Source organism: Thalassophryne amazonica, chromosome 4 (assembly GCF_902500255.1).
Source record: "Thalassophryne amazonica chromosome 4, fThaAma1.1, whole genome shotgun sequence".
Lineage (NCBI taxonomy): Eukaryota > Metazoa > Chordata > Actinopteri > Batrachoidiformes > Batrachoididae > Thalassophryne > Thalassophryne amazonica.
In genome coordinates this window covers 56,713,784-56,737,165 of record NC_047106.1, presented here as the reverse complement: position 1 = coordinate 56,737,165, position 23,382 = coordinate 56,713,784, and the positions used below count along the sequence as shown (strand labels likewise).

The 23,382-nt window shown below is 41.4% G+C and overlaps 1 long non-coding RNA gene across 1 annotated transcript; it reads right to left on the bottom strand.

Annotated features, from left to right (window-relative positions):
* Positions 1 to 6,033: 6,033 nt before the first annotated feature.
* Positions 6,034 to 22,864, bottom strand: LOC117509176. Its single transcript, XR_004560290.1, has 3 exons — positions 22,779 to 22,864; positions 16,914 to 16,916; positions 6,034 to 6,048 (listed from the first exon to the last, which is right to left on the bottom strand). It is a non-coding gene; the product is annotated as an uncharacterized LOC117509176 (long non-coding RNA).
* Positions 22,865 to 23,382: the final 518 nt, after the last annotated feature.

Below are 23,382 nucleotides of genomic sequence, written 5' to 3'. Positions count from 1 at the left end.
GGTTAGAGATGTGCACGGGTTGACGGTGCTTCCTCCTCACAGTCACCCAGTCGGCCTGCTTTCCCGACTGCCCGGGATCCGCCAGGGGGGAACTAACGGTGGCTAAGCCACCTTGGTCCGCACCGACTACAGGGGCCTGGTTAGCTGTAGAATTTTCCACGGTGCGGAGCCGAGTCTCCAATTCGCCCAGCCTGGCCTCCAAAGCTACGAATAAGCTGCACTTATTACAAGTACCGTTACTGCTAAAGGAGGCCGAGGAACAACTAAACATTTCACAACCAGAGCAGAAAAGTGCGGGAGAGACAGGAGAAGCCGCCATGCTAAATCGGCTAAAAGCTAGTAGCTACGCAACCTAGTGGATTCCTAAAAACACGCAAAGTGAATAATGTGTAAATAATTTAGAGGTGATTCAGCAGAAGGAGTGCTTTAGTTAAGGCACCAGACAGGCCATGAAGCAGCACAAGTAACGCACGACAACGGTGCAAAAATAAAATAAAAATCCACTAGACAGGCTGTGGAGCAGCACAGGTAACGCACGACAACAGTGGTAGAAAATAAAATAAAAATCCACTAGACAGGCTGCGGAGCAGCACAGGTAACGCACGACAACGGCGGCAAAAAATAAAATAAAAATCCACTAGACAGGCTGCGGAGCAGCACAGGCAACGCACGACAACGGTGGCAAAAAACAAAATAAAAATCCACTAGACAGGCTGCGGAGCAGCACAGGCAACGCACGACAACGGTGGCAAAAAACAAAATAAAAATCCACTAGACAGGCTGTGGAGCAGCACAGGTAACGCACGACAACAGTGGTAAAAAAAATAAAATAAAAATCCACTAGACAGGCTGTGGAGCAGCACAGGTAACGCACGACAACGGTGGTAAAAAAAAAAAATAAAAATCCACTAGACAGGCTGTGGAGCAGCACAGGTAACGCACGACAACGGTGGTAAAAAATAAAATAAAAATCCACTGGACAGGCTGTGGAGCAGCACAGGTAACACACGACAACAGTGCTAAAATAAAATAAAAATCCACTAGGCAGGCTGTGGAGCAGCACAGGTAACGCACGACAACAGTGCTAAAAAATAAAATAAAAATCCACTGAACAGGCTGTGGAGCAGCACAGGTAACACACGACAACAGTGCTAAAAAATAAAATAAAAATCCACTGGACAGGCTGTGGAGCAGCACAGGTAACGCACGACAACAGTGCTAAAAAATAAAATAAAAATCCACAGAACAGGCTGTGGAGCAGCACAGGTAACACACGACAACAGTGCTAAAAAATAAAATAAAAATCCACTGGACAGGCTGTGGAGCAGCACAGGTAACACACGACAACAGTGCTAAAAAATAAAATAAAAATCCACTGAACAGGCTGTGGAGCAGCACAGGTAACGCACGACAACAGTGCTAAAAAATAAAATAAAAATCCACTGGGCAGGCTGTGGAGCAGCACAGGTAACACACGACAACAGTGCTAAAATAAAATAAAAATCCACTAGGCAGGCTGTGGAGCAGCACAGGTAACGCACGACAACAGCGCTAAAATAAAATAAAAATCCACTAGACAGGCTGTGGAGCAGCACGACAACAGTGCTAAAAAATAAAATAAAAATAAAAACGAAAGCGTTAGCAAGCTAGTTAGCTTGCCAACGCTGATGAAAGTTAGCTGATAAAAGTGCTCCGTCGCGATGTTTCGACCGTTAGAGGTCTTCTTTAGGCGTTGGAGCACGGTGAAAAAGTAAAAAAAAAAAAAGTAAAAAGTAAAAAAGTCTTGAAAAAGACTGTTAATTCAAAGAACTCAAACAGCTCAGTTCAAACAGCTAACAGATACAGCAGAACACCGCTGTGCTCCGGAACAGGAAGTCACAGGAAGTGTGTCAAGTGTGTCCAAATGGTTCAACCACAGGATCGCCATTTACAGAAATGAAAGAATGAATGTACACTGAGATGAATGCCTTAGTAGATTTTGACCAGAGTTTAGGGTCATTGTCTTGTTGAATGATACAGCCCCGGCGCAACTTCAACTTTGTCATTGATTCTTGAACATTGTTTTCAGGAATTTGCAGATATTGACTGGAATCCATGTGACTCTCAACTTTAACAAGATTCCCAGTACCTGCACTGGCCACACAGCCCCACAGAATGATGGAACCACCTAGAAATTTTACTGTAGGGAGCAAGTGCTTTTCTTGGAATGTTGTGTTCTTTTTCAACCATGCATACCACCCCTTGTTATGTCCAAATAACTCAATTTTATTTTTATCAGTCCACAGCACCTTATTGCAAAATGAAGCTGGCTTGTCCAAATGTGCTTTAGCATACCTCAAGCGACTCTGTTTGTGGCGTGTACACAGATAAGGCGTCCTCTGCATTACAGCATCATACAGCATCTCTTTGTGCAAAATACGCTGTATAGTTGAAAGATGCACAGAGACACTATCTATCACTATGCGGCCGGTGCACCCTCAGTCTCATGTGACGGCATGCCAAAGACACTGGCTGCCCCCCTGGACTCCTAGAGTCAGTTTGTCATCTACTCCACTGTGCTGGATGACGGAAGAGCAGTTGCCCGCAGATATGTTCACAAACGACACGCACGGAGAGTGGCGACAGTTCGGAGGGGACGTGCTATTCTTCTCTGCATAATTCTACTTCTTTGCGGAGATGTTCACGTAAATCCCACCCCTGTGGTCCCACATCGACCACCGATGAACACAGCCATGCCAGCACCAGACAACTGCACTGCACACGCTTCCACTTTGCTACAAGGTAACATCTCAGCAAACTGTGTGCCAAAAGCGACAAACACAAGAGCATGTGATAAGTATATATTAGATTCTCTACAGGCTGTTGTTGCATCTAAACAATGCAACACAAAACTCTTTCAAACTGTAAACCATGCATCTGTTTTATGGAATACAAGGACCAAACCGAAAGGAATATTTGGTGGACACATAAACATACGTAGCGTGTTTTTGAAAACGGAGCAAATGGAACATTTACTTACGGACTCAAATCTGGATTACCTCTGTCTTACGGAAACTTGGTTGACACCCACAACTCCTTTATCCGCGTTTACAATTTCTGGATATAAAGTTTATAGACGGGACAGAGGGAAGGGGAAAGGGGGCGGGGTTCTGATCTACGTGAAAGACAGCATTGACAGTCATGCAATAGACATTCCAGTACATGGAATGTGTTGGTGTTACAGTAACTCTATCACCTCAGATGTCTTTTATCATTCTTGCTGTTTATCGTCCTCCAAATGTAAAAGATGACTTTTATACTGGTTTAACTGAAATACTTAAGAAATATGAAAGGAAAGAAATTTTACTAATGGGGGATTTTAATGTCAATTGGTTGGATAAAGTAAAGAAAAAAAAGCTTAAAGACATTGCAAATTCAGTACAAATGTCACAATTGATAAATAAGCCCACCAGATTAACTAAGAACTCTCAAACTTTGATTGACCTAATATTTACTAATAAACCAGACAGAATAACGAAAATATACAACCTAATAACTGGGCTGTCTTATCATAATTTAACCCTTGTTGCAAGAAAATTGAATAAATTACGAAACAGAAATAAAAATATTAAAAATCAATGTAAAAATCAAACTCCTCAGGAGAAAGAAATAAAAGAAATAGACTGGTGCTGTAAAATTGATAATGAATGTTGTGATCGCTCATGCAGTAATATAATTTTAGCTATAAAGGAGACAGTTGCTAAATATACTGAACTGAAGCAGAGAAAACCAAAGAAAAAGCAACTGCCATGGTTTAATAGCTCTCTCTGGGATCTAATGAAACAGAGGGATATGGCTCTTAAACATTTTCTCAAAACAAAATTAATCACTGATCATTGCATTTTTAAAAGTTTGTGAAATAAAGTTACCATGCACCTTAGAAAGGCAAAGAGAAATTTCTTATTAAATCTGATTAAAGAGGCAAAAGGGAACAGTAAACAACTCTGGAGGAGTATGGACAAATTATTGGGAAGAGAAAAAACAAATTGTGAAAAATTACAACTCGAAAAAAATGGAGTAATTAACAATGATAATGCTGAATTGGCAATATACTTTAATGATTATTTTCTTGATTCTGTTCTGAAATTGGCAGACAATTTTTCTAATTATTATTGTTCCTTGAAATTTGAAAATGATTGTAATGACTTTTAAATTGTGTAATATTGTGGAAGAAAATGTTTCTAAAGTTATTTCACAACTAAACAAGAGTAAAACTAAGGACGTCTTTGGTATTGACACCGCTTTCTTCAAGGAACACAAAGAAACTCTAACCCCAGTTTTAACAAAAGTGATAAATCAGTCAATAAGTGAAAACACCTTCCCCACGGTTTTAAAAACAGCTGTGGTTAAGCCTGTCTTCAAGTCAGAGATTAGAGCATGCCATAGGTATTAAAGGCACTGCGCTGCGGTGGTTTGAATCATATTTGTCTAATAGATTACAATTTGTTCATGTAAATGGGGAATCTTCTTCACAGACTAAAGTTAATTATGTAGTTCCACAAGGTTCTGTGCTAGGACCAATTTTATTCACTTTATACATGCTTCCCTTAGGCAGTATTATTAGACGGTATTGCTTAAATTTTCATTGTTACGCAGATGATACCCAGCTTTATCTATCCATGAAGCCAGAGGACACACACCAATTAGCTAAACTGCAGGATTGTCTTACAGACATAAAGACATGGATGACCTCTAATTTCCTGCTTTTAAACTCAGATAAAACTGAAGTTATTGTACTTGGCCCCACAAATCTTAGAAACATGGTGTCTAACCAGATCCTTACTGTGGATGGCATTACCCTGACCTCTAGTAATACTGTGAGAAATCTTGGAGTCATTTTTGATCAGGATATGTCATTCAAAGCGCATATTAAACAAATATGTAGGACTGCTTTTTTGCATTTACACAATATCTCTAAAATCAGAAAGGTCTTGTCTCAGAGTGATGCTGAAAAACTAATTCATGCATTTATTTCCTCTAGGCTGGACTATTGTAATTCATTATTATCAGGTTGTCCTAAAAGTTCCCTAAAAAGCCTTCAGTTAATTCAAAATGCTGCAGCTAGAGTACTGACGGGGACTAGAAGGAGAGAGCATATCTCACCCATATTGGCCTCTCTTCATTGGCTTCCTGTTAATTCTAGAATAGAATTTAAAATTCTTCTTCTTACTTATAAGGTTTTGAATAATCAGGTCCCATCTTATCTTAGGGACCTCGTAGTACCATATCACCCCAATAGAGCGCTTCGCTCTCAGACTGCAGGCTTACTTGTAGTTCCTAGGGTTTGTAAGAGTAGAATGGGAGGCAGAGCCTTCAGCTTTCAGGCTCCTCTCCTGTGGAACCAGCTCCCAATTCAGATCAGGGAGACAGACACCCTCTCTGCTTTTAAGATTAGGCTTAAAACTTTCCTTTTTGCTAAAGCTTATAGTTAGGGCTGGATCAGGTGACCCTGAACCATTCCTTAGTTATGCTGCTATAGACATAGACTGCTGGGGGGTTCCCATGATGCACTGTTTCTTTCTCTTTTTGCTCTGTATGCACCACTCTGCATTTAATCATTAGTGATCGATCTCTGCTCCCCTCCACAGCATGTCTTTTTCCTGGTTCTCTCCCTCAGCCCCAACCAGTCCCAGCAGAAGACTGCCCCTCCCTGAGCCTGGTTCTGCTGGAGGTTTCTTCCTGTTAAAAGGGAGTTTTTCCTTCCCACTGTAGCCAAGTGCTTGCTCACAGGGGGTCGTTTTGACCGTTGGGGTTTTACATAATTATTGTATGGCCTTGCCTTACAATATAAAGCGCCTTGGGGCAACTGTTTGTTGTGATTTGGCGCTATATAAAAAAATTGATTGATTGATTGAAGTCTGGAGACAAGCTCCAAGTCTCCAACTATAGGCCTATCAGTATCCTTCCAACCATCTCCAAAGTCTTTGAAAAGGTTGTAGCAATGCAGTTGATGGAACATCTCGAGTCTGTTGAGGCTTTACATCCTATTCAGTTTGGTTTTAGAAAACACTACTCACCTGAGACTGCATGCTGTTATTTTTTAGAAGAAATAAAATCCAGTTTGGATATGGGAGGAGTGGTAGGAGCAGTCTTTCTGGACTTGAGGAAGGCTTTTGACACCGTTAACCATGAACTTCTTCTTAACAAATTAACTAAATTCAGTTTTCATACCAGTACAGTTCATTGGATAAGATTGTACCTCAGTGACAGGCAGCAGTGTGTAACTATGGGTGAAGTAACATCCCCTTTAAGACTATGCAGACTAGGTGTGCCTCAGGACTCTATTTTAGGGCCACTGTTGTTCACACTTTATAATAATGATCTTCCATCTGTCTGCAATGTTAAAACAATTACGTATGCTGATGACAATGTAGTGTATACCCATGGAAAAACCGTGGAGGAGGTAGCTCAAAAACTAACAAGAGAGATGAAGTTGGTTTCTCATTGGTTAAAAAATTCCTGCCATCCATCCATCCATCCATCCATCCATCCATCCATCCATCCATCCATCCATCCATCCATCCATCCATCCATCCATCCATCCATCCATCCATCCATCCATCCATTTTCTTCCGCTTTATCCGGAGTCGGGTCACGGGGGCAGCAGCTCAAGCAAAGCCGCCCAGACCTCCCGATCCACACACACCTCCTCCAGCTCCTCCGGGGGAACCCCAAGGCGTTCCCAAGCCAGCCGAGAGATGTTGTTGGGAAGGTGTCATGATACGGACCCACAACAGGGGGCGCTAAGGAACGGACAATGGATAAGCCAACCAGTAACAATTTAATGTTGTGGAAACACACAACGGAATACAGACAGAGATATGGACTGCCAGTGATACACCAGGTGACGTGTGGGCAGGCTCGAAGATAGAAGACCTCTGGTGAGAGAAGAGCTGATTCCCACACAGCTTCTACCACCAGCGGGCCTGAAGAACACCGGAGCCACCAAGTCCCGAGTCCCCAGGTGGCCTCTGCCTTTGGCTGTCGACCCTGGTACTGCTGGCAGAGAACAGAGAAAATCCAGGTGAGTGTGAATCCGCACACTCAGTAGTCCACTCACAGTCAATGTTCTCCAAGGAGGGAGCACCTCCACCTCCAATCACACACTCGTGCAGCTCCTGTGTAACCACTTATCTGCTACGGAGCATGATGCGAAGTCGTCGCGGTCACGCCCTTCTCCAGCTCCGATAAGAACACCACAGGGCAAGCGGCTGCAAGGAAGAGTTACGTTAGCAGAGAAATTTACCACAGAGAAGATTACCTCTTGGTTGCTGATTTCTCGGTGGGGAGGTGGAGTTGTAGTCCGGCTTTTATGGTGATGTGGTGAATGAGTGACAGCTGGTGCAGATGATGAATGATAGCTGTCACTCTCCGTTGCTCCGACGCCCTCTCGTGCTTGAAGCCCGCACTCCAAGCAGGGCGCCATCTGGTGGTGGTGGGCCAGCAGTACCTCCTCTTCTGGCGGCCCACACAACAGATGTAGTCCCTCCAGCGTGTCCTGGGTCTTCCCCGGGGCCTCCTCCCAGTGGGACATGCCTGGAACACCTCTCCAGCGAGGCGTCCAGGGGGCATCCGGAAAAGATGCCCGAGCCACCTCAACTGACTCCTTTCGATGTGGAGGAGCAGCGGCTCGACTTCGAGCTCCTCCCGAGTGACCGAGCTCCTCACCCTATCTCTAAGGGAGCACCCAGCCACCCTGCGGAGGAAACTCATCTCGGCCGCTTGTACTCGCAATCTCGTTCTTTCGGTCATGAGCCAAATCTCATGACCATAGGTGAGGATCGGAACGTAGCTCGATCGGTAAATCGAGAGCTTTGCCCTCCTACTTCCTGCCTTACTTTAAATATTGAAAAAACGGTATCTATGTTTTTTACAAACCGAAACAAACTTCAGAAATGTCCTGAAGTTTTAATCGGTGGTCAGAAAATTCATAATGTTGATCAATATAGATATCTGGGTATAATACTTGATTCAAATTTGAATTTTAAAAAACATGTTAAAAAGATAACAAACACTTTAAAATTTAATTTGTCAAATTATAGATACATTCGAAACTCTCTTACCATCGAAGCTTCTAATGTATATCTTGATGCAATAATTATACCACATTTTCGCTACTGTATGACAAGTTGGTCACAGGCGTGCAAAACTGCCCTTAGGCCTCTTCAGTCTCTTTATAAAAGCTCTCTCAAGATTCATGATAAGAAAAAACATTTATTTCATCATTGTCACATACTCTCAAAGTATAATATTCTGAGCTTTGAAAATTCAGTCATGTATTTAAATTTATGTTTGTTGTTTTAAATCATTCATGGCACTGCTGCTCCACCGTTAAAAACTTTCATATCCTTGAACTCGGAAACAGCATCTCGAGCCACTCGGTCGACGGGTCGAGGCGAGTGCAGGATTCCCAGACGTAGAACAACTTTTTGGCACTCAACGTTCTCTTGTGTGGCCATGCGCCAGTGGAATATGTTACCAACTGAACTTATTTCTTGTACAAACTTTTACACCTTTTCACGACTGGTTAAAAATTAGTTGCTCTCGGGACAGACATGTAACCATAGTGTGATCTAATGTCATGTGCTTTGGACACAGTGTCTGTAATTTAAAAAATTTAATGTACTAATGTAATGTAAATTTTCTCTTTTTAATTGTTTTCCATCAGCCTGTCTAGGGACTACAGGTGGAAATTAGCACGTGTGCTACAACCTGGCATAATGCATCTTTCTTATTTAAGGATAATGTATATTGTGCACTGTCCCTGTTTCAAATAAATAAATAAATCTCAAATCTGAAATCTGCAAGATCATGTTGCAGGTCTTTGGAGCAGGTCTGTGGGTTGACTATGACTGGTCTCCCCATCCTTCACTTCAGCTTACCTGAGATTTTTCTTGGTCTGCCACTTTGGGCCTTAACTAGTACTGTGCCTGTGGTCTTCCTTTTCCTCACTATGTTCCTCACAGTGGAAACTGACAGCTGAAATCTGAGATAGCTTTTTGTATCCTTCCCCTTAACCATGATGTTGAGCAGTCTTTGTTTTCAGGTCATTTAAGAGTTGTTTAGAGGCTCCGATGTTGCCACTCATTAGAAGAGATGCAAAAGGGCAAACATTTGCAAATGGCCACCTTAAATCTCAATAAATCTCATTCCTCTTTGCTTGCCTCTACTGGTGGTTGGCTCTCACTGCGGTATTGTATCACTTCCTGTTCCAGAGCACAGCAGTGTTTTGCTGTATCTGTTAGCTGTTTAATCTGTGTAGTTAGATTGATCTAGATAACTAGATAATGATTTGTTTCACAGTGTAATCTTCACGTGCCTTAACTAAAGCACTCCCTCTGTTGAATCACCTCTAAATTATTTACACATTATTCACTTTGTGTGTTTTTAGGAATCCGCTAGCTTAGCGCAGCTACTACCTCTTAGCCAGTTTAGCATGGTGGCTTCTCCTGTCTCTCCTGCACTTTTTTGCTCTGGGTGTGAAATGTTTAGTTATTCCTCGGTCTTCTTTAGCAGTAATGGTACTTGTAATAAGTGTAGCTTATTCGTAGCTTTGGAGGCCAGGCTGGGCGAATTGGAGACTCGGATCCGCACCTTGGAAAATCCTACAGCTAGCCAGGCCCCTGTAGTTGGTGCAGACCAAGGTAGCTTAGCTGCCATTAGCTGTCCCCCAGCAGATCCTGAGCAGCCGGGAAAGCAGGCCGGCTGGGTGACTGTGAGGAGGAAGCGTAGTCCTAAACAGAAGCACCCTGTACACCACCAACCCGTTCACATCTCTAACCGTTTTTCCCCACTCAGCGACACACCCACCGAGGAACAAACTCTGGTTATTGGCGACTCTGTTTTGAGAAATGTAAAGTTAGCGACACCAGCAACCATAGTCAATTGTCTTCCGGGGGCCAGAGCAGGCGACATTGAAGGAAATTTGAAACTGCTGGCTAAGGCTAAGCTTAAATTTGGTAAGATTGTAATTCACATTGGCAGTAATGACACCTGGTTATGCCAATCGGAGGTCACTAAAATTAACATTGAATCGGTGTGTAACTTTGCAAAAACAATGTCGGACTCTGTAGTTTTCTCTGGGCCCCTCCCCAATCGGACCAGGAGTGACATGTTTAGCCGCATGTTCTCCTTGAATTGCTGTCTGTCTGAGTGGTGTCCAAAAAATGAGGTGGGCTTCATAGATAATTGGCAAAGCTTCTGGGGAAAACCTGGTGTTGTTAGGAGAGACGGCATCCATCCCACTTTGGATGGAGCATCTCTCATTTCTAGAAATCTGGCCAATTTTATTAAACCCTCCAAACCATGACTATCCAGGGTTGGGACCAGGAAGCAGAGTTGTAGTCTTACACACCTCTCTACAGCTTCTCTCCCCCTGCCATCCCCCCAATACCCCATCCCCGTAGAGATGGTGCCTGCTCCTAGACCAATAACCAGTAAAAATCTATTTAAGCATAAAAATTCAAAAAGAAAAAATAATATAGCACCTTCAACTGCACCACAGACTAAAACAGTTAAATGTGGTCTATTAAACATTAGGTCTCTCTCTTCTAAGTCCCTGTTAGTAAATGATATAATAATTGATCAACATATTGATTTATTCTGCCTTACAGAAACCTGGTTACAGCAGGATGAATATGTTAGTTTAAATGAGTCAACACCCCGAGTCACACTAACTGCCAGAATGCTCGTAGCACGGGTCGAGGAGGAGGAGCAGCAGCAATCTTCCACTCAAGCTTATTAATTAATCAAAAACCCAGACAGAGCTTTAATTCATTTGAAAGCTTGACTCTTAGTCTTGTCCATCCAAATTGGAAGTCCCAAAAACCAGTTTTATTTGTTGTTATCTATCGTCCACCTGGTCGTTACTGTGAGTTTCTCTGTGAATTTTCAGACCTTTTGTCTGACTTAGTGCTTAGCTCAGATAAGATAATTATAGTGGGCGATTTTAACATCCACATTGATGCTGAGAATGACAGCCTCAACACTGCATTTTTTTCTTTATTTATTTCATTCATTTAAAAGAAAAAGACAGAAAAGCAGACATGAAATTTACAAGACTTTGAATGAAAAGGAGCAGAGAGAAGAACAAGTCTTATATTTTCTGCCCCTTTTTACAATACAATCTTTCAATTTTAAGTATTATTCACTGACTTATTTCATAGTTTCATACTTACTTAATACATCTAATTTAATACGTTTTTTTAAATAACTGAACGACCTTGATTCTTTGATTTCTTTGTTGAGGTTGTTCCATAATTTTACACCATTCACTGCAATAATTTAATCTATTATTAGACTCAATTGTCTTCGCTCAAAATGTAAATGAGTCCACCCACCACTTTAACCATACTTTAGATCTTGTTCTGACTTATGGTATGGAAATTGAAGATTTAACAGTATTCCCTGAAAACCCCCTTCTGTCTGATAATTTCTTAGTCTTTTGGAAAGCGCTGTAACTAGGTTTAAGGTTATGATTCCTTCTTTGTTATGTTCTCCAATGCCATATACCAACACAGTGCAGAGTAGCTACCTAAACTCTGTCAGTGAGATAGATTATCTCGTCAGTAGTTTTACATCCTCATTGAGCACAACTTTGGATGCTGTAGCTCCTCTGAAAAAGAGATCCTTAAATCAGAAGTGCCTGACTCCGTGGTATAACTCGTAGCTTAAAGCAGATAACCCGTAAGCTGGAGAGGAAATGGCATCTCACTAATTTAGAAGATCTTCACTTAGCCTGGAAAAAGAGTCTGTTGCTCTATAAAAAAGCCCTCCGTAAAGCTAGGACATCTTACTACTCATCACTAATTAAAGAAAATAAGAACAACCCCAGGTTTCTTTTCAGCACTGTAGCCAGGCTGACAAAGAGTCAGAGCTCTATTGAGCTGAGTATTCCATTAACTTTAACTAGTAATGATTTCATGACTTTCTTTGCTAATAAAATTTTAACTATTAGAGAAAAAATTACTCATAACCATCCCAAAGACATATCGTTATCTTTGGCTGCTTTCAGTAATGCTGGTATTTGGTTAGACTCTTTCTCTCTGATTGTTCTGTCTGAGTTATTTTCATTAGTTACTTCCTCCAAACCATCAACATGTCTATTATGTTGGGAAAGTGTAGGAACACGGACCCACAACAGGGGGCGCAAATGAACGGACAATGGAATAGGTCAAATAACACACTTTACTGTTGCGAACGTGCACAACAAACACAACAAATTACAACAATGGACAAAGTTCAATTCACGAAGGTGTCGTGTGGGCAGGCTCGAAGATAGGAGACGCCTCTCCAAAGTAGAACCGGAACCACACGGTATCCTCCGCCACAGGACCCCAGGAATACTGGAGCCGCCAAGTTCCGAACTCCCAGGTGGCCACTGCCTCCGCGTGTCGGACCTGGTACTGCTGGCGAGGAACAAGAACACAATTAACGTGGGCGCGTTTGCACCCAGCAACCTGTACGGCAGGGAAGCTACCTCCACCTCTCGTTGGGGAAAAAAAGTCTGCAATCACTCACAAAAATCACAAAGGTTACTGTCAAGCAGTCAGCTGAGATTATTACCTTCCAGGTAGAACGATATCTCGGCGATGAGGTGGAGATGCCGTCCTGCTGATATACCCCAGTGATAATTGCCGTCAGCTGTCTCAGGTGATGGGTGACAGCTGTTACCGAGGCTGCTCCTGTGGGGCGGCGCCACCCTCTGGTGGTGGTGGGCCAGCAGTACCTCCTCTTCAGCGGCCCACACAACATATTAGACCCCATTCCTACCAGGCTGCTCAAGGAAGCCCTACCATTAATTAATGCTTCGATCTTAAATATGATCAATCGATCGTTATTAGTTGGCTATGTACCACAGGCTTTTAAGGTGGCAGTAATTAAACCATTACTTAAAAAGCCATCACTTGACCCAGCTATCTTAACAAATTATAGACCAATCTCCAGCCTTCCTTTTCTCTCAAAAATTCTTGAAAGGGTAGTTGTAAAACAGCTGACCATCTGCAGAGGAATGGTCTATTTGAAGAGTTTCAGTCAGGTTTTAGAATTCATCATAGTACAGAAACAGCATTAGTGAAGGTTACAAATGATCTTCTTATGGCCTCAGAAAGTGGACTCATCTCTATGCTTGTCCTGTTAGACCTCAGTGCTGCTTTTGATACTGTTGACCATAAAATTTCATTACAGAGATTAGAGCATGCCATAGGTATTAAAGGCACTGCGCTGTGGTGGTTTAAATCATATTTATCTAATAGATTACAATTTGTTCATGTAAATGGGGAGTCTTCTTCACAGACTAAGGTTAATTATGAAGTTCCACAAGGTTCTGTGCTAGGACCAATTTTATTCACTTTATACATGCTTCCTTTAGGCAGTATTATTAGAAAGCATTGCTTAAATTTTCATTGTTACGCAGATGATACCCAACTTTATATATCCATGAAGCCAGAGGACACACACCAATTAGTTAAACTGCAGGAATGTCTTACAGACATAAAGACATGGATGACCTCTAATTTCCTGCTTTTAAATTCAGATAAAACTGACGTTATTGTACTTGGCCCCACAAATCTTAGAAACATGGTGTCTGACCAGATCCTTACTCTGGATGGCATTACCCTGACCTCCAGTAATACTGTGAGAAATCTTGGAGTCATTTTTGATCAGGATATGTCCTTCAATGCGCATATTAAGCAAATATGTAGGACTGCTTTTTTTGCATTTGCGCAATATCTCTAAAATTAGAAAGGTCTTGTCTCAGAGTGATGCTGAAAAACTAATTCATGCATTTATTTCCTCTAGGCTGGACTATTGTAATTCATTATTATCAGGTTGTCCTAAAAGTTCCCTGAAAAGCCTTCAGTTAATTCAAAATGCTGCAGCTAGAGTACTGACGGGGACTAGAAGGAGAGAGCATATTTCACCCATATTGGCCTCTCTTCATTGGCTTCCTGTTAATTCTAGAATAGAATTTAAAATTCTTCTTACTTATAAGGTTTTGAATAATCAGGTCCCATCTTATCTTAGGGACCTCATAGTACCATATCACCCCAATAGAGTGCTTCACTCTCAGACTGCAGGCTTACTTGTAGTTCCTAGGATTTTTTAAGAGTAGAATGGGAGGCAGAGCCTTCAGCTTTCAGGCTCCTCTCCTGTGGAACCAGCTCCCAATTCGGATCAGGGTGACAGACACCCTCTCTACTTTTAAGATTAAGCTTAAAACTTTCCTTTTTGCTAAAGCTTATAGCTAGGGCTGGATCAGGTGACCCTGAACCATCCCTTAGTTATGCTGCTATAGACTTAGACTGCTGGGGGATTCCCATGATGCACTGAGTGTTTCTTTCTCTTTTTGCTCTGTATGCACCACTCTGCATTTAATCATTGATCCAGGCAACCAATGATTTATAAAGGAAAATAATGCAAAGTATCAGGGGTGCCCAAACTTTTTCATAAAACTGTATATGTAAAGCAAACTTGCTTTTTGGATTGATCTGGTGCATCAAAGATAACAAATGATTAATCAGTTTGCCTTCATTACATGCACTTCTTTATTGGTGAGTTAGATGTAGACAGTATTTATTATACTGCGTGCCAGGAAAGAACACCATTGTTTTCACTGTCATGTTTGTGTGTTTGTGTGTGTGTGTGTGTGTGTGTGTGTGTGTGTGTGTGTGTGTGTGTGTGTGTGTGTGTCTGTGTGTATGTGTGTGGACAAGATAACTCAAAAACAACTGGATACATGTCATTTAAATTTGGTAGGAATATTACTTGGCTATATATCGAGATGTGGTTAAATTTTGGAGTGGTTTGGTCAAGAGTCAAGTCATTTGTTTACCTTTTTTTTTGTTGAAAATTTAGCAGGTGAACACTGGGTGTGTTTAATACAATATTGAGGGTGCTCTTAATTCATCATGTGAAGTAAAACAGAGCATGCCATGTAAAAGAAACAGTTTTATTTTTGCTTAATAAACTGTACTATGTGGTCAAGACTATTTATATTTAGTTTCTTTTGTCTGTATTACCATATCTGATAATGGAGTAATCCAGAAGTAATTGAAAGTAATCAAATTACATTACTTTAATATTATGGTACTTGGATTACGTTACTGACTACATTTTTCAACAGGTAACTAGTAACTGTATCGGAATACATTTTTAAAGTAACCCTCCCAACCCTGGTGGTCTTGCAGCCAAATACATATCAGGACCTATTCTGCTTCACTTCTGAACTCTGACAGGATTAGGTGGACACAAAGCAGGGCAGCTGCCCAATAATAATTAATAATTTTCTATACACACTTACTCCAATCAAAGATTATTGGGAGGGGTGGGGGGGCCCTATCCCAGAAGGATTAGGACAAGAGACAAGGTATACACCCTGGACAGGATGCCAGTGTATCACAAGGCCACACATCAGAGAGTGTGACCTAGGAGACCTTTAAAGTTTATTAAAAGTTTATTCTCATAAAAACAATAAAAACATAAAATCAGGGGTGTAAGGAACATGTGTATACTCCCCCTTGAAATTAATAACATACAGTAACAATTAACATAAATCATCAGTGTTGAAAGTGACAGATTTCGTGAAGTGTTTAAACTGGTTGACTGACTTACTATTCACAATTTTAGAATCCTGTTTGTTCCAATATTTCATTATTCTGTTGCACCAAAAATGTTTTCTAGCAATAGTTCTCCTATTATAGTTAAACAAGTGTTTGTTGTGGCCTCTACTACTATTAAATGATTGTAAACTGCCTGTAAACCTTACATTAATGCATGTAAGGTTATTGAGAACTTTATAGTACAATAATAAATCTGCTTTAATTATCCTGCACTGAAGACTTTCTAATTTAAGTAGATCAAGTCTGGTCTGGTATGGACAATTTGAGAAACCTGGAAGTTTTCTCATAAAATACCTTTGAACTGATTCTAGTTTAACAATATTGCCTTTCAGATAAGGTGACCAGACTTGGCTTGAGGACTCAAGGATTGGTCGAATATAGGTTTTGTACATACTAACATAGAAGTCTACTTTATGACCTTTAAATGTATTAAACAGATTTCTAATGTGGAAATGACTCTTGGGCCAACACCGCTGTATACGATGGCTAAGACCAAGCTTTACTAAATTATAAATACCTTTTTAATGATATGAGATAGAAACTTACTTTTTTTTTGCTGAAAAGTTAACTCTGCAGTCTTTTGAGCCAGCCATTGGCCATCTTTGTGCTCCTCATTGAAGCTGTGTGATGACGTGCGCAATGTGAGTGTCCAATCGGAATTGGTTCACTGTCACATGGTTTTCCAAAATCCAATCGTAGGGCAGATTTACCTCACGTGAAAAGCCAAAGATTGTTTTCAGGAGTGATATGTTACTAGTTGGCCCGTTTGAATAGCCCCCTGGGTGCTCCAGTAAGTACATAGTATTAGTACATACTAAGTGCGCCCTGCGCCATTATGCACAACGATCAGTGAAAGCAGATGGAGCAGACAGAGAGCCTCTGATGACCATCTCACAGGCTCAAACAAAGAGTGTGTAACTATCAGGATTGCTCCACTAGTTTGCATGTGAATGTTACTGATAACTCTGTTGCTTTCTCGGCGTCAAGCACTTGTTTACCATATCAATGGAGCGAGGGGGAGGGCCACTCCTCAGAGTGAAATGGAGCCAAAGTGGGCCAACTGTGAATGAAAGCTGCTTTAAGAGCAGCACAGAACAGTCCAAAACAGAGTAGAAGTAAAAGTTTGTGTTGTAACCTTTGTGTAATAGCAGACAGAAATTGCTTTGAGATGAAGACAACAAAACGCATAGACCATTTTGTATATATTGTTCAAAATGTGCATTAGTGTTTATTGTTTGAACCTTTTTGTTGTACAGTCTTTCACACAAAACCTCAAATTACCTTTATATCGTGTCAAAACAGTTGTTTATTATAGTTTGCTGTGTGTTTTGAATAAATGTGTGTGGAAAATTAGTTTCCACTTTACTTTTTTCTTATTTTTGTTTGTAAACCGTTATTGCACTTAAAAAACACAACAAAGCATATATATTCTGAAAGCACAGGTTGTCCTGAAAAAAAAGAGACATAAAACTTGATTGTGGGATGCAGGGAGAGCTATTAACAGCAATAATAAAACATTTATGCCAGGTGAGTGAACTGTCTAAAAAATGGACTGGAAAAACACAAAAACAACAAGGGGCCCAACACTGTGCCCTGTGGAACATCAGATATAGAAGACAAGCAGCTCCCTGTTTTAACATATTGTACCCTTTTGTGTTAAAAACTTTCAATCCATTTAAAGGCACTGTCAATAATACCATATTGTGAAATTCTGTAGAGTAATTTGCTATGTACCACTGAGTCGAAACATTTTGAGTAGTCTAGATAAATCATGTCCATCTGATAACCATTGTCATATTTCTAGTCCATCTGTCAAGGCACTCTATGAAATTTTGAGACAGTAGATTTTTCTAGACAAAAAAACCATGTTGGTTTACAGGGATAGTATTTTTTTTCAAAAAGGTAATCTAACATTTGCAACGTACAACACTTTCGAACACTTTGCAGAGAATTGATGTAAGACTAACTGAATGATAGTTTGACGGTAGCTGCGGGTCACCTTTCTTAAATATTGGAATAACATGAGCAGTTTTCCAGTCATTTGGAACAAAACCGTCAGATAGACATTTATTTTACAAAACATTGAGAGGGTTTGCTATATTTGCATAACATTTTTAAAAAGAATGCAGTAATTTTGTCTGGACCTGGTTGCAGATGAAAGTTTTAACTTCTTTACAATTTTGATTATAGTTCTGGTTTCACATAAGAATGACTTCAGTGTGTTATCACAACCTGGGTTAAACTCTGGCATGACATTATTGTCTTTAACAAATACTGTTGTGAAATCTGAGAAAACATCAGCCTTCTCCTTGTCAGTAGTAGCAAGAAAGCTATCTGTTATAATACAAGGAATGCCTGAACATACAATGGTTTGCCTTTTAATATAGTTGTAAAACTTTTTACTATTCTTGTTTTTGTTATCAAAAAGGTTTTTTCTCATAATTGCACCTAGCCTGGAGTAATTCAGATTTAAACAGCTTGGTGCTCTCTTGATACTTTGCAGATTTCACAATATTCTTGTTGTGAGTATATCTACGCCACTGGCGTTGCTTAACTCTGTTCAAGCGCTTTAGCTGGTCATTAAACCAAGAAGCACACTTTTTTGAGGTAACGGTTGTTAAGTGAACAAAGTTCAGTATTACAAAATCAATAACTTTCTTAAATGCTTTGTAATAGTCATCTGCATGGTTGCAGTTAGAATAGATACTATCCCAATCTAACGTGGCAAGATAACTATTAATCAGGACAAAATCTGCCTTTTTAAAATATTGTTTCAAGACCCTATCTTTGATCTGTTTCTCAAAAGGCTGCATTTTAAACTGATACTGCTGTGATCACTAACAGAAAAAGGTTCACTGCAGTAAATTTCCTGAATCAAGTTTTGGTCTGAGCAAAGTACAAGATCCAACATATTCTCATTACGGGTAGGAAAACTGACACATTAGCTTGCACCAGATTTGTGACAAAGATCTAGAAATTCCTCTAGCACATGAGAGCAAGAGCAAAGGTTACACCAGTCATTATCATTGAGGTGTATCAAAATGTTTAACATTTTCAAGCTGCTGTAATATAAAATTTAAATTGACAGAATCTTCTATAACAGCGTTAGGTGGTCTGTACACACTAAATATTCTCAGAAAAATGAAATCTTTCATTTTTACATCAACAAGCACACATTCACTCGTGCAAAATGATTGAGAACAAACAATACTGGAATTAAGCAAATTTGAAACAGCAATTAAAACACCTCCACTAGTGGTTTCATAGTCTTGTCTAAAAACATATGAAGATTTACCACAGTCATTAAAAGCTGTGAGGCGGGCCTGGTCATGCAACCAGGTTTCTGAGATGCAGATAACATCTGGGCAGTCATTCGTTAATATTTGCTGGAGTTTATCTTGTTTGTTGTTGATGCTCCTGGCATTAAAACACCAGAAGGTCTGACAAGAGGGAGTTTGTAAGTCTTATTCTGCAGGTCTGTCAGACATGCTATTATCGATACGTTGTCAGCGATCATTCTGGCAGGATTGCAATGTCTACAGGTAGGGTACCTGGACCAGGTGATACAACCCGGTCGTGAGCGTTCTGTTGACTGGTCAAACGAGTTCTCCTCTCTTGAGCGTTCTGTCTACTGTGCGAACAAGTCCTCCTCTCTGCAGCGATTGGTGAACTATGGCCCTGAACGTGGGTGCCACATCTCGTTTCCTCCCGGATCGGCCACTCCGGGCATCCTGGCGGTCCTGTGGTCGTGTGCAGTCCCATAGGCTGTTCTGTAGACTGCTCACCATTGCCATGGCCTCTTTAAATTTCTGGCGTCACTTGTAGTCAACGTCTCGCTGGACTTTTGTCCAGTCGGTCGAATAAATATGCATTTGTACACATGGTCATCTGGTAGCTTGCCAAGTGTCCTATGTTTTCAAGTACTCGCTTTTTGGCAACACTGGACTTGAGGAACACCTTAATTGGGCCGTGGATTCGCATTAGTTCGCGAGGCTTGCCCAATCTGAATGCTCTGAATGCTCACCATCTCATCACGTTGCACTTTAGGCCATTATGAAATTATGATTGAGTACGGTCCTTCTCACATCTGCTCCTCAGACTCACAGCTAGGTGTTTCTTAATGCCATAGATCACAACATTCAGTTCCCTTTCTCTTCTCTGAGAGAGTTTCGTCAGTTACTGCACATACCATGGGCCTGACATTGTCAGAGTTTAGATGTCCAGGCCATGTTTAGAGAGAGAGTCTCTCACACCAAAGGTCAGTTGAGTTTCCAATTCACCTAGCCTGCATATCTTTGGAAGTGAAAGGATGCCAGATCACCCAGAGGGACAACTTGTAAAATGCCACAGGACCAGGCGGGAAGCGATCCCAGGACCTTCTTGCTGGTTAGGAAACTATGTTAATCACGAAGCCAATGTCCTATCATAATAAGACGAAGATTAAAATCAAGCGATCAACAATTCAGATTCCTCCACATCGTCTGTTTTTGCTTGTGCTCACCCTCCCTTTTCAGCCTTTCATACACCATTAGTGCCAGTCTGTGTGATTTTTGCTGCACCACTCATTAACCACAAACAGTGGAGAGAACTAACGAGTGTTAACATTTCTCACTGTAGATGGCAGGTGCTGAACAAAGGTGAAAGCCAGCCAATAATCATTTTGCACACACAGAGAGAAAAAAGCGGCGGTGGAGGAAGCACAGCACACAAAGCAGCATGATATAAAGCACAAGTTCCACTTCTCAGAAGACAGGTTGTGGAAATGTTTGCCTGACTGAGCAGAATCAGAAGCAATTCCACTCGCCTTTTTCTGTGACATTTTTTTTAACCACGTCACTGAAAGCTCCTGTTTGAAGGACATTTGAAAGCTGATCACTTACTCAGGCAGACTGGATAATACTCTGGAGCTTGTTCATGGTGAAAAAAGGGGAATGAACCAGTCTGCATGCAGAATGCTACAACACCTTTGTTTTTAACCTGCCATGAAGTTGTAATAACTCAGCCACATGGTGTGCAGCCAGTACATTCTGGAGTGCCAGTCCCAGCCCAGATAAATGAGGTTGCGTCAGGATGGGCATCCGGCGTAAAACAAGCCACCCAACTATGCAGACTAAGAATTGAATTTCCATACTGGATCGGTTGTAGGCCCGGTTAACAACATCTGCCACTGGTGCTGTTTCCCAACAGGGTGCTGGTGAAAAATTGGGCTACTGTTGGGCAAAGATGAAGAAGAGGAGGAGAATGTTTTCCACAAACAGCGGGAAAAGAGGGAAACTAGAAGGGTGGAAATGAGAGTGGGGGACTTTGAATGTTGGTAGTGTGACTGGTAAAGGGAGAGGAGCTGGCTGATATGATGGAGAGGAGACTGGTAGACATATGTGTGTGCAAGAGACCAAGTGGAAGGGAAGTAAGAGCAGGAGCATCGTGGGTCGGTTCAAGTTGTTGTACCATGGTGAGGATAGGAATAGAAATTGTGTTGGGGGTCATTTTAATGGAAGAGTATGTTAAAAGTGATGTGGAGGGTTAAGTGAGTTCTGACAGGGTGATGAGTGTGAAGTTGGAATTGAAGGGGTGATGATGAATAGGTCATCAGTGCATATGCCCCACAGGTTGGTTGTGAGATGAAGGAGAAGAAGATTCTGGAGTGTGTTAGATGAGGTGCTGGAGAGTGTGCCCAAGCCATGAAAAGAGTGGTGATAGAGCAGACTTCAATGGGCATGTTGGTGAAGGGAACAGAGGTGATGAGGAAGTATGGGTAGATATGGTATCAAGGATAGGAATTGGAAGGAGAGATGGTAGTTGATTTTGGAAAAAGGATGGAAATGGCTGTAGTGAATCGTACTTTAAGAAAAGGGGGAGCACAGGGTAACATATAAGAGTGGAGGAAGGTTGCACACAGGTGGACGACATTCTTTATAGGAATGCAAGCTAAAGGAAATCAGAGACTGTAAGGTGGTGGCAGGTGAGAGTGTCGTTAGACAGCATAGCATGGTTGTTTGTAGGATGAATTTAGAGTAAAGAAGAAGAAGAGAGTGAGAGAGTGGAAGAAGATGGTGGAAGCTGAAGGAGGAAGACTGTTTGGTGAAATTTAGCGAGCAGGTGAGAGAAGCACTGATGGAGGGGAAGCAATTTTGGGAAAAGTTGGTAAGGGAGAACAGCTAGGACAGTACTGGGTGTGACCATCTGGACAGTGGAAGGAAGACAAGGAGACTTGGTGGTCCAATGAAAAGGTCCAGGAAAGCATAAGGAGAAAGAGGTTGGCAAAAAAGTTTTGGGATAGTCGGAAAAATGAAGAAAGTAGACGGAGTACAAGGAGATGCGGTGTAAGGCGAAAAGAGAAGTAGCAAAAGTGAAGGAACAAGAACATTGCAAGCTGTACAAGAAGTTGATTCGTAAGGAAGGAAAAAAGGACTTGTAACTATTGGCCATACAAAGTGACAGAGCTGGAAAGGATGTGCAGCAGGTTAGGGTGATAAAAGATGCACATGGTAATGTGCTGACAAGTGAGGAGTGTCTTGAGAAGGTGGAGGGAATATTTTCAGGAGCTGATGATGAAGAAAATGAGCGAGAGAAAAGGCTGGATGATGTGGTAAGAGTAAGCCAGAAAGTACAAGAGATTAGTAAGAAAGGGAGGGCTGCTGTGAAGAGGATGAAGAGTGAAAGGCAGTTGGTCCAGTATGACATTCCAGTGGAGGCATGAAATGTCTAGGAGAGATGGCAGTGGGAGTTTCTAACCAGGTTGTTTAATAAAATCTTGGAAAGTGAAAGGATGCCTGAGGAGTGGAGACCAAGTGTGCTGGTTCCTATTTTCAATAACAAGGGTGATATGCAGAGCTGTAGTACTACGAGGCATAAAGTTGATCAGCCGAGCATGATGTTATGGGAGAGAGTAGCAGAAGCTCAGTTTAGAAAACGGTGAGATCTGTGAGCAGCAATATGTTTCATGCTGAGAAAGAGCACTACAGATGCAATGTTTTGCTCTGAGAATACTGTTGAACGTACAGAGAAGGCCAAAAGAGTTACATTGTGTGTGTTGTGGACTTAGAAAAAGCTTATGATAGTGTGCCAAGAAAAGAGCTGTGGTATTGTATGAGGAAGTCTGGCGTGGCAGAGAAGTACAGTATGTTAGAGTAGTGCAGGACATATACAAGAATAGCGTGACAGCGGTGAGATGTGCAGTAGGAATTACAGACTCATTCAAGGTGGAGGTGGATTACCCAAGGAATCAACATTGGTGATCTGTAGTGAGAGTAGAGAGCAGGTTGAGTCTAATCTGGAGAGGTGGAGATATGCTCTGGAGATCAGGGGAATGAAAGTCAATAGGAGCAAGACTGAGTACATTTGTGTGAATGGGAGGGAGCCCAGCGGAATAATGCAGTTACAAGGAGTAGTGGTGAAAGTAGAATGAGTTTAAATACTTGGGGTCAACTGTTCAAAGTAATGGAGAGTGGTGGTAGAGAGGTGAAGAAGAGAGTGAAGGCAGGGTGAAGTGGGTGGAGAAAGGGTGAAGGGGTGATTTGTGACCGAAGAATATCAGCAAGAGTGAAGGGGGAAAGTCTACAAGACAGGAAGTGAGACCAGCTATGTTGTACGGTTTAGAGATGGTGGCGCTAACAAAGAGACAGGAAGCAGAGCTGAAGATGTTGAGATTCTCTTGGGAGTGACGAGAATGGACAAGATTTGGAATGAACATATCAGAGGGACAGCTCAGTTGGACGGCTTG